This window comes from Neltuma alba, unplaced genomic scaffold (genome assembly GCF_004799145.2).
Source record: "Neltuma alba isolate B1F8T4 unplaced genomic scaffold, ASM479914v2 tig00012932_pilon, whole genome shotgun sequence".
NCBI classification, from domain to species: Eukaryota; Viridiplantae; Streptophyta; class Magnoliopsida; order Fabales; family Fabaceae; genus Neltuma; species Neltuma alba.
Window position 1 is genome coordinate 697,536 of NW_021637298.1, and position 11,251 is coordinate 708,786.

Here is an 11,251-nt window from a genome sequence, read left to right on the forward strand (position 1 = left end):
ATCTTCAATGAGTTGTACACATTTAATCCATATTTAATACCATAGGGAATCTATTGCAACATTAAATAATAGATGATGATACTTCTTCAACGTGTTTTGATTTTAGCTTAGGGCGCACGAATGTTACAGTCAGCGTCGTCTTCAAACGAAACGGCAACTTCTTCTAACATACGACACCTCCACGAAAACGCGACGCCGTCTTTTTCGTATTATTTTTTTATTCGTTAAGCGACGGGTCGGGGTGGTGCGGCGATTGGGTCAATTCATATTGACGATTGTATGACGTGGAGGTTTATTAGTGGTTGGATGGTCGAGAGGTGCAGAGCGGTGACATGATTACGAGCACAGGTGAGCGAGCCGACACGTCTCGGTGAGCTTCTCGAAGAAGCCACGCAAACGAGAAGAAGCTTAAGAAGGAAGCTTCTTGGTTTTTTGTTTGGCTTTTGCGTTTACCTTTAACGTATAGGAGTTTTCAGGCCGCAAATTAAGAAATGTTTTGCTGGCCAAAAAACAAAAGAGAGAAATGTTTTTTTCCATGACTTATAAATAATTAAATATCATTCTGCATGGTGTAAAGTTAGGAAAAAAGTTTTGTAATGATTTACTCCCTACAATGTAATACTACTGTTTAGGACATTTTTTATGTGTTATTGTTTCAAAATGTAGTACATGGCATGGGTTTAAGAAATATCTTTCTTTCTTTCTTTCTTTTTTAATATAATATCTTTCTATTTTACATCTTTCAAACGCATAAAACTGGTCTAATTCATGTGTATTGATACTGATATACTATTCATGGTATTTAATATAAGAGCTAAATTATTAATTCAAATATATTAAAAAATTAGTTAAATTCATTTTTGATAATAAATATATGTTAGCTGTCTTAAACTACTCTCTTTCATTATTTGAGTACTGAAATTAGCTCTTGGTTGGAAACCCTTACATTCAACATAGATATTTTGCAAAAAAGAATTATAAATTTAGGTGAGATTTTATATTTAGGAATAAATTATCAATTCTATAAATAGCTTTCATGTCAAGGAACACAGATAATATTGATATTGATGACGATGATCTAAGTCTTTTCTCAAGCCAATGAAAAGGGAGGATTTTTTTTATTTATTATTGTTTTAAATATAAGATTTAGTTTGTAGTATAACCAGATGTGACAATAAGTTTGATTTTTGCCATTGGTAACCCAGTGTAATTGACTTTTCTTGTACAACCGATGATTTTTTCATGGTTTTGTAGTGTTTGGCAATATCTAAACTCGTCTTTTCCCCTGCAATACAAAATTTAAAAGAAATGAGTTTTATTGCTTGCAAGTTATATATTAGTATTGAAGATTAGGCGAGCCTATCTTTTGCGATGCTATGTGCATTATATAATTGGAAAAAGTGATGTTTTTGTGTATTATCTCGATTCCATTTCATCAAATTAAAACTTATAAATAATACAACTTGTTTTTTTTTTATTTTCCACAATTAAACACCCTACGCACGCAAATATATGCCAGATTCAAGCTTGGCATCTTACTGTGGGTGATATTGTTATTGGAGCAACTTACCGTTGACAAGTAATGTAATTTGTTACAAATTTGGTACTCCTCCGGTCCTAATTATAAGACCCAATTGACTTATTTGAGGAGATTAAGAAAGTAAGTTAAGTTGGTTATTTATAATAAATAAGTGTTGTCATTCCTAAAATATCCTTGCTAATTAAGTATATTGGCTAAAACTATCATTATTAGAATGATTATCTTGGAAAAAGATACATAAATATAAGAGATAAAATAGATTGGGGTCTTATAATTAGGACCAAATAAAAAATCAAATGGGGTCTTATAATAAGGACCGGAGGAGTATTTGATAATGAAACTGATTTTAATGTTTTTTCATCTATAACCATTTAAGGAACCTTTTATCTCATTGTGTTGATCTCACAAGTCATATCCATAACGACTAAGAAGTCTTCCTTCTTTCCTTATTATATTAGTCAGAAAAAAACCATTTATTTTTACCCGAAAAAACGAAAAGAACAATACTTATATCAAATTGTTTATATCTATTATGTCAAGTTCTCCAATCACATATACACATGTATCCTATTTAAAAGTATTAATATTTAATAGTATTTAATTATAAATTCACATGAAATAAAAATTGACACATGTTAATGTATTATTGAAAAACTTGACATAGTAAATATAAAAAACTGAACTTAAGTTTTTTCCAAGGGAAAGCCCATTTATCAATAATTGAATAATTAAGTTTTTATTCACTTATTTGTATAATATCTGTAGCTAATTTTAAATTAATGACAATTTTTAAATTAGAAACACATAATTAATTGTTATGATGGAGGATTGCGAGGATAAGCCTGGAGAAGTTGTTCTACACGTAAAGGAAGATCTTGCTGAAGAAGGCGGCTTCAGACTTTTCTCTGTCTTTTCTTTTATTGGTTGATTGTCTATTATAATTATTAAAAATAAAAGTTCATGATAATTAGTATCTGGGACGTTCTAGAATTTTCATCCATAGTGGGCATTTTCCTTCGATCAATTTCACCATGGAAAAATGTTTTAAAAATATGATAACTTGAATAAAAAAAATCACCAAGTATCTCGTATGAATGTCATAAAATAATTAATATAATTAAAAAATTAATAAAAATTTGCACTATCATGAGCCATATAATCATTGGACGGTAAGGTTATAGGACGGATCTAGAGGAGGCAACAATTGGTTGCTCCCTATAAGGAGGGGAAAAAAAACCAAAAACACTTCAATTGGTCTTAGAAAAAAACTGTGTTGCTAACTCATACAAAATTTTAAAAGAGTACATTTAGCCCTACGCTCCATGTTTTGTTTTCAATTTGGTCCCCGATCATCATGTCTTAAATATGTTGTGCTGCCAATAGGCAATTTGTTAGAAAGATAAAAGATTACCTAAGATGAGTTCATTTGCACGTAGTTAGGTGTGATCAAACGCATAAAATTATTATCACTACTGCTAACACTCGCATTCTCTTACTAAAAAGTGTAATATAATTTGTCATAATTTTTTTTTTTTTAGTATAACTCAGAGTATTCTCAAGTCACTTTAAGTTTGAAATTAATCTATGTCGAGCAAAGAATGTTAAGGTTAAAACCCTCATAACAAATGTGTTTCTTAGAATTCGAACTTATATTTTGCTTCTTACGGGGATGAAATCGCTTATTATTTCAACCAACAGCTTATTGGTAATTTGTCACAATTTTAACTATCATATTGTCATGATTAAAAGTGAACCATGACAATTTCAAATGTGAAAATCACACACTCATGCACATAAAGAGCAAGATGAAATAAAGACACATACACGTATGCAAATATTTAATATCGGGCTCGAAATGGAATTTCATCCAAATGTAACGGATCGTGTTACTGCCAAGACAACTAGCTTTTCATATTTCTTCCATTCTTTTGAAAAAGAAGAGAGCTTCATGACTAAAATTGGAGATATATGTGACTTCTTTTAAAAGAAATATTCTTAGGACAATCACCTTGTGTAGGGTGTGAATTTGAACTTCTTTCCTCTCGTATTCGTTGTCCTTATATTTTGATGACTATGATATTTCGTTGGATGTGTGGTATTGATTTGTGTTTCAACAAGTAATGTGAACGTTTCACCCTGAAAGAGAGAAATTGTAACCGTTATTGCCCACATTTTGTCCAATTATTAATTATTATCTTTTTTTATATCCTATTATTAATTATTACTAATTTATTATCACATAAAGTAATCTCTGACATTTATAAGAACCATATTTTGCTACATTGTCATAATGAGTTATCTCCTTTTGAAAATGGCATCTTATTATCATGATTTACCACTGCAATTTTTTTTTTTGAGCTCAAGGTATTCACCGCTATGATAATGATTAATTAATCTTTTGGCACCGTAAACCTCTCCAGGGGGCTTTAGTGCTCGCCACAAGCTAGGAATATAACCATTGACTAAAAAACCTAACTCAGTACTAACTATGCTAAGATTTGTGGTTTCACCACTGAAAAAATACTTTCGTTATTATCATATGTTGACTTTCAAATGGAGAATAGTTGTTATGGTCAAATTTCAAATAATAATGCCCCACAAATTATTAATAGAAAAATACAAGGTTCCGAATAAAATTTTAGGTAAAAATTCGAAACTTTTAAATATATAATATCATTCATGTGGTCTATATTATACACTCTTTTAGTCTTTAATACAAGATTTATTTAACTAATTTAATTAGACTAAGAAAATTAGCTAAGTTAGTTAATTATAAGAAATATGACATGTTTTTTTAAAATACCATAATCATCTTTCTTAATATCCTATCTCCCTCACTTACTTGTATGGTTGAGGAGTATCGATGGGAGTAATTTAGAACAAATTTATAAATATAAGAAATAGGTCTTATATTTAGAACCAAAATTAACTTAATAATTAGATCTTATATTAAGAACCGGAAGAGTAATAAAAGGTTTAATATATATAGATATATATAAAGGTTCGATACTTGGGCATCAAGAAAAAGAAAATCATAAACCAAGTGGTCCCGTATTTATGACATGCCCCATAACCAACGCGTTGAAAATTTTACCCAATCAGTTGGATTAAATAAAATAATAGTTATTTTTTTAAATAAGGTAAAGGTAGATATAGTACTACAGAATATTTTGTAATACATTCAATATCCTAAAGTATTTTTTAGATGTATCTAGCTCCGTAATTTTTTTTTTTTGCTTTGATTCTAGATGCACCAAAAATATTTTTAGGTGCTACATGTACCTAAAAAAATATTTTAGGGTCTTGGATAAACAAAAAATACTTCAAGATGTTACGTGCACTTACAAAATTACTTTAGGCTATTAGATGCACTCACAAAAAATACTTTCGCGTGCTGAAATTTTTTTGGCCTGAATTTCAGAATTTTGGATGCACTTTAACCCTTTTAAAATAAAATGTTACTCTTCCGGTCCTAAATATAAGACCCCTTTCGTAGTGTATTACACCAGGAAAGGGGTCTTATATTTAGCATAGAACAGTAATTTTATCAAACAGAAAAAAATCTTAAATTTTTTTGTCGAAATTATAAAAACTACATCTAATCTAACTGTTTAGATATACTTGTGTAGGCTTCTTTCCCCCTATTACATGCTACCTTTTTATTAAGTAGCATTAGTTTCTTTATAATATCCTTTTAGTTTATATTCCTATTTCAATAGCTTTAAATATGAAAAATATAATTTAAAATTGTAAAAAAGTTTTTAATTTATTTTCAAGCAAAAAATTTATATTAATAGTAATGTAAAATATAAAACCGTATTAAAAGCTATAGTATTATTAACAAGCTGTAGCCATACTTTTCATTACAAGTTTTTTCCCCAGACACGTGGGACCTGTCCTAAGTCCTTAGAATTAACAGCTATATTTTTAAGTTATAAATTCAAAGTATATTTAGAATATGTTGATTATTACAAGATTGGTCATTAAGAAGACATTATAATTTTTCAGAAATTAAATTAACTTTACACTAAAAATTTCTCAAAGACATATGGTAGAGCGGGGCCAATATATCTGATTCCTCATCTGGTTGGTGTCACAAAAGTATTCAGAGAATTTATGAATTTCCATTTACAACTTTACTAAGAAAATCCATTGTATTTTCAAGTTATCATTTTACGCAAGACATGACCAATAATAATAATAATATTCTGCAAAGACTCGTCAGTCTTTAATTTGTCGATCTAGTCAAAGTCTTTTTGTGGAAATTGCCATCTCCACATTATCTGATATACCAAAGCATTGTCAATGCGAATAAATTGATCTTTTTGATTGGCCGCGTCAATAGTTCTGAAATCGATTGGATTGGATTTTACATTAGTTTTTCCTAGCAGAATCTAAAAATGACATCTTTTTGAATCAAAATAAAAATGGCAGCGTACCTATGCTTTGTTGCTTTAATAATTTTGTTTTATTAGATTATGTGCTGTTTCCACATAAATATTTCATTTACATATAAATTAGTGTCTTTTTCTTGAGTATTTTGGATCAAAGTGACGCCAAAAATGTGTAATACAATGTGAAGGGTGATTGGACAGCCCATAAAAGATGAAACTCCTATATCAACATCTAGGTATTCCCTTGCTTCGATTCAAATATTTTGAATTATGCACATAAAGTATCTTTTTTATATGCACAACCTTGAGCCACGTAACAAGTTTATTCCTATCTTAAATATAAGATATCAGTTTATTTTGCCTTTCAAATTTATAATTTTTTACCTAAAATATTTCTATCAATTATACATAATAAAAATGTTTTTATTAAGAGATAGATACAATGCGCATGATTAAAAAATGTATTTTAAAAAAACCAACATGTATTTGTTACAAGTAATTTATTTAACTAATTTTTTTAATTTTCATAAGTTAATTATCTTTATCTTATATTACTACTGTATTTTGCCATCTTACTTGATCAAATAATTAAATTTGAAGACTAGAACAATCTACTAATAGACAAAAAATTTCAAGAGAAATGAGCAGTGTTTGGCCGTAAAGGAAAAACTAAACCGAATGACTATATGATTTCATATGAAAAACGATGGGCAAAATATTTATGTCCGTTATCGCATATCTGAAAAAAAGGCTTTTTTCTGTATTATTAATCGGGGTCCCTTTTTTTTGGTGGTCAAAGCTATTAATCATGTTTTATATTTATCAGAAAGTGCAATGTATAATATTAAACGGCCACCCCAATGACAATAAAACCTTTTAAGATTATATATACTATCATTCTTTTACCTAAAAATTGTACTATAGACATTTAGTTTACGTATAATTATTTTAGTATACAAAATTTAGTTATATTATAAAATTCTCTTAAATAATATATATGCAAGTTAGTCCTCCATTCATTTTGGAAGAACATGTAATTAAAAAGAAAAGAGAAAAAAAAAAATAACAATTGAATTTTAAAATTCTAATTCAAGAATTATTACAAAAATAGTTTGTTATTTGCTTTTCGAGTGTAGTTATTTTTTCTACAAATGTAGTAACTAATACTAATGTGAAATTTTAAAATTCAATAATCATTTTTTAAAGATTTTTCCAAAAAAGGTTATAGTCTATTACTTTTACTTTTAGTAATTAATTATTTGGTAATTGAATTATTAATTTTAAACATTTAATGTTAAAATATGAATAAATATAATCATTTACCAAAGGATAATTAAATTATTGGTCAACTCAGACTTTGAACTTAGTCGATGAATTTTGTTTTTAATAATTTGCATTCTTAAAATTTACAATGTTGAAATTTGCTTTCGAGGGTGGGAGACCAAAATGCCTCCCAGATCTACAAATCATAATGCAGGACCTTAAGGTCATGAAATTGTTAGAAAACTAGCATAGGGCTAAACCTTATAGCAAAAATACCTACAAGCCCTCAATTCAAAAAAGAAAAGAGCAAAAAAATATCAATAGCATAAAAAGTAACAACTTTAACTTATCAAGTCACAATAACAACTAAGGCAATGACAACTAATTTCAATGAAATTTCTTGTTAAATATCAATGACAACGACAATTTAATAAGTAACAATTTTAACTTATTGAATGATATCAACTAAAAGAGGAACAACTAATTTCATTGGAGAGCAATTGAGTCATTTCGCAAAAACTTAATATCAAAGTAATAATCTCTGAATACTTCATAGTTATTAAGTCATTTAATTTTGAGGGACTATTTTAAAATTCTCATATTTCGGTGCTCCTTATATATTTTTATTTCGGTTAGTTATAATCAGAGAGTATAAAGGAAAAAGAATTAAATAAGTCCAGTTGGCCTACACAACTTTACAAAAAACAATGATTAAGCAAAATAATTGCATAAATAAGTGAAAGTTTTGAGACTTTTTGGTTACGTGAAGACAAGAAATTTTCACTTTGAGGTAAAAAGAAGGGTCGTGTTCAGAGGGGAAAAAGGAACCTTCAACACCATGTGGTTTTTAATAATTTGCATTCTTAAAATTTACAATGTTGAAATTTGCTTTCGAGGGTGGGAGACCAAAATGCCTCCCAGATCTACAAATCATAATGCAGGACCTTAAGGTCATGAAATTGTTAGAAAACTAGCATAGGGCTAAACCTTATAGCAAAAATACCTACAAGCCCTCAATTCAAAAAAGAAAAGAGCAAAAAAATATCAATAGCATAAAAAGTAACAACTTTAACTTATCAAGTCACAATAACAACTAAGGCAATGACAACTAATTTCAATGAAATTTCTTGTTAAATATCAATGACAACGACAATTTAATAAGTAACAATTTTAACTTATTGAATGATATCAACTAAAAGAGGAACAACTAATTTCATTGGAGAGCAATTGAGTCATTTCGCAAAAAACTTAATATCAAAGTAATTAATCTCTGAATACTTCATAGTTATTAAGTCATTTAATTTTGAGGGACTATTTTAAAATTCTCATATTTCGGTGCTCCTTATATATTTTTATTTCGGTTAGTTATAATCAGAGAGTATAAAAGGAAAAAGAATTAAATAAGTCCAGTTGGCCTACACAACTTTACAAAAAACAATGATTAAGCAAAATAATTGCATAAATAAGTGAAAGTTTTGAGACTTTTTGGTTACGTGAAGACAAGAAATTTTCACTTTGAGGTAAAAAGAAGGGTCGTGTTCAGAGGGGAAAAAGGAACCTTCAACACCATGTGGTGGTCATTGGCATGGGTAAGCAAACTCACAAAAACGACAATGAAAAAACAATTATTGAGTGAGAATCAATGACTTTTCATCCAAACATAGCAGCTGGGAAAACTTAATTATTTTGGATATTACATTTAAGTTACAGTTAAAAGTCTGTATATGAGATTTCCGTCAACGCAAAAAAGTGATGTGATTGAAAGAAGCGTTCGGCATTAGAAAACTTTTTTCCTCCCGGGGGGAATATTAAGAAATTAAAATAAATTAGTGTTTTCTGGATTTTTGTGTTTTTTGTTTTCTCAAGAAAGAACACATATACTGATTGTTTTTGACATCATTCATTTGTAAGTTTTAACGCAGAGAAAGCTTTTTTTCCTTTTCTTTTTTATTAATCATATATTTTTTAATTGGAAGTTTGTTTAAGACACTATCAAATATTAAATATAAACACTTTTTTAATGAAAATTTGAGTATTTATCTGTCGTTACGAGAAACCAACTCTTTTCACTAAAATTAACTATGGTTAGCCCCATATAGTTAGTCAGATAAAACTGTTTCCTTTTTGACTCCGAAACCCAAAAGTTATTGTTGTGTAAGCTCATGATACAAACCTAAATAAGAAGGAGCTTTTAAAGCTTTCATTGTATACACTCATTCCATGCACAAGCTGGCCCATTAAGCTAATAATTTCTTCCCTCTCTTTTTTCAACAATACTTGAACACAGACACAAACTTTAACCTGAAGATTTATTTGTTAATTTTTTTATAGTTGACAAATTATCATAAGATTCTGAATTTATTTGTTAATTTATGATTGCACATTGTGGTGGATGAACATAAATGTGCTATGTCTTTCAAATTTCTTAAGTTCGGTTTGATTATCAACGAAGAATTAAGTTAATGTATGTCACACTTCTAAGGAAAAATAAGATTGGACGATGTAGATTATATAATATGTGGATTTGAAAGGAGTTATACAGATTAAATTAAAGATTTTTTAATTACTGAAATTTATGAGGAAAAAATAGTGTGGTTAGTGAGTTAGTATAATCCATCAATCCAGACGATCAGGTTGGATTTTCCCAACCCATAAAAAAACGATTCAGTTGGGCCAACCCGTTTTATATACGCTTCAAGTTATCATATGGGACTAATGTGATTGGATCTAACGGAATTAGAAGTGTTTATATTTAGTACTCCTATCTTTAATATAATACTAATTTGATTAGATTAAGAAAGTTAGATAAGTTAGTTAATTATAAAAATATAACATGTTTTTTTCTAAAATACCATAATCATCTTTCTTAATATATTCTCACTTACTTGATTATGGTTGAGGGAGTATCCATATTCCATAAGGATAATTTAGGAAAAATTAGTAAATATGATAAATATGTCTTATATAGGATCAAAATTAACTTAACAATTAGGTCCTATATTAAAGACCAGAGGAGTATCTAATAATACTTCGAAGAAGATTACCTTTAATAGAAGAATTGACATGCCTTTAAAAAAAAAACTATAATCCTATGTAATTACATTCCTAAGTTTCCATCTTTCTATTTTACATGTTCGAAATTAGTTTATTTTAAGTGATTTTATATTGTATATGTGAAAACAATTTTATTTCGTGTGTAAAAGTTCTCTGTTTTTTTTTTGGATTGCTTCCGGCTGCCCACTAAATACTCAGGTCTGGCAGAATATAATTGTAATTCCCCAAATGACAAAGCACAGCAAGTCAATCATAGAAAACCCACCAGAAGATCATTGGCTACAACAAAACCTTAACTTGTGATTCTGGATATCATTAAATATATTCACATGATCAATAAGGGTTGGGTCTAGCAGAATGAGCTAGTCTCTCACAATATAATGAATCAAGGTTCGAATCCCTGTTAGAAAAGGTGCTCACATTTAATGCCAACATTGCCTCGAATTGGATTGCCTCCAATAGAAGAATACCTATGCTTTATCAATACATATATTCACATACCCATGGGATTGGGGCTAATCCAAGTGAACTAATGTGGTGAAACAATGTTTGAATTCTTTTTGAAAGTGGTGCTCGTATTTAATGTTCAAAGTGTCTTGAATAGAATTATATCCAATAAGATGATATTTATACCTAACAATATACACACACACACATAACATTCAGTCATTCACAAAGTGCATCCATTGTCTTACCAAATAATAAAAATGCATGCACAAAGGCTATAGACACCGTAAGAAAAAAGCAAAATAACAGGGCAAATCAATTCATACTTAGAAAACCATGAATTTGCATTATGAAAGAACTAGCTCAAGTAAACTTTTATTTCATATGTAAAAGTAATTTTTATCGGATTGCTTCCAACTACCCACTAAATATTCAGGTCTAACAGAATATAATTGAAATTCAAATTCCCAAAATGACAAAGCACAGGCAAGTCAATCATAGAAGACCGACAAGAAGATCATTAGCTACAACTAAACCTAATCATTAAATATAT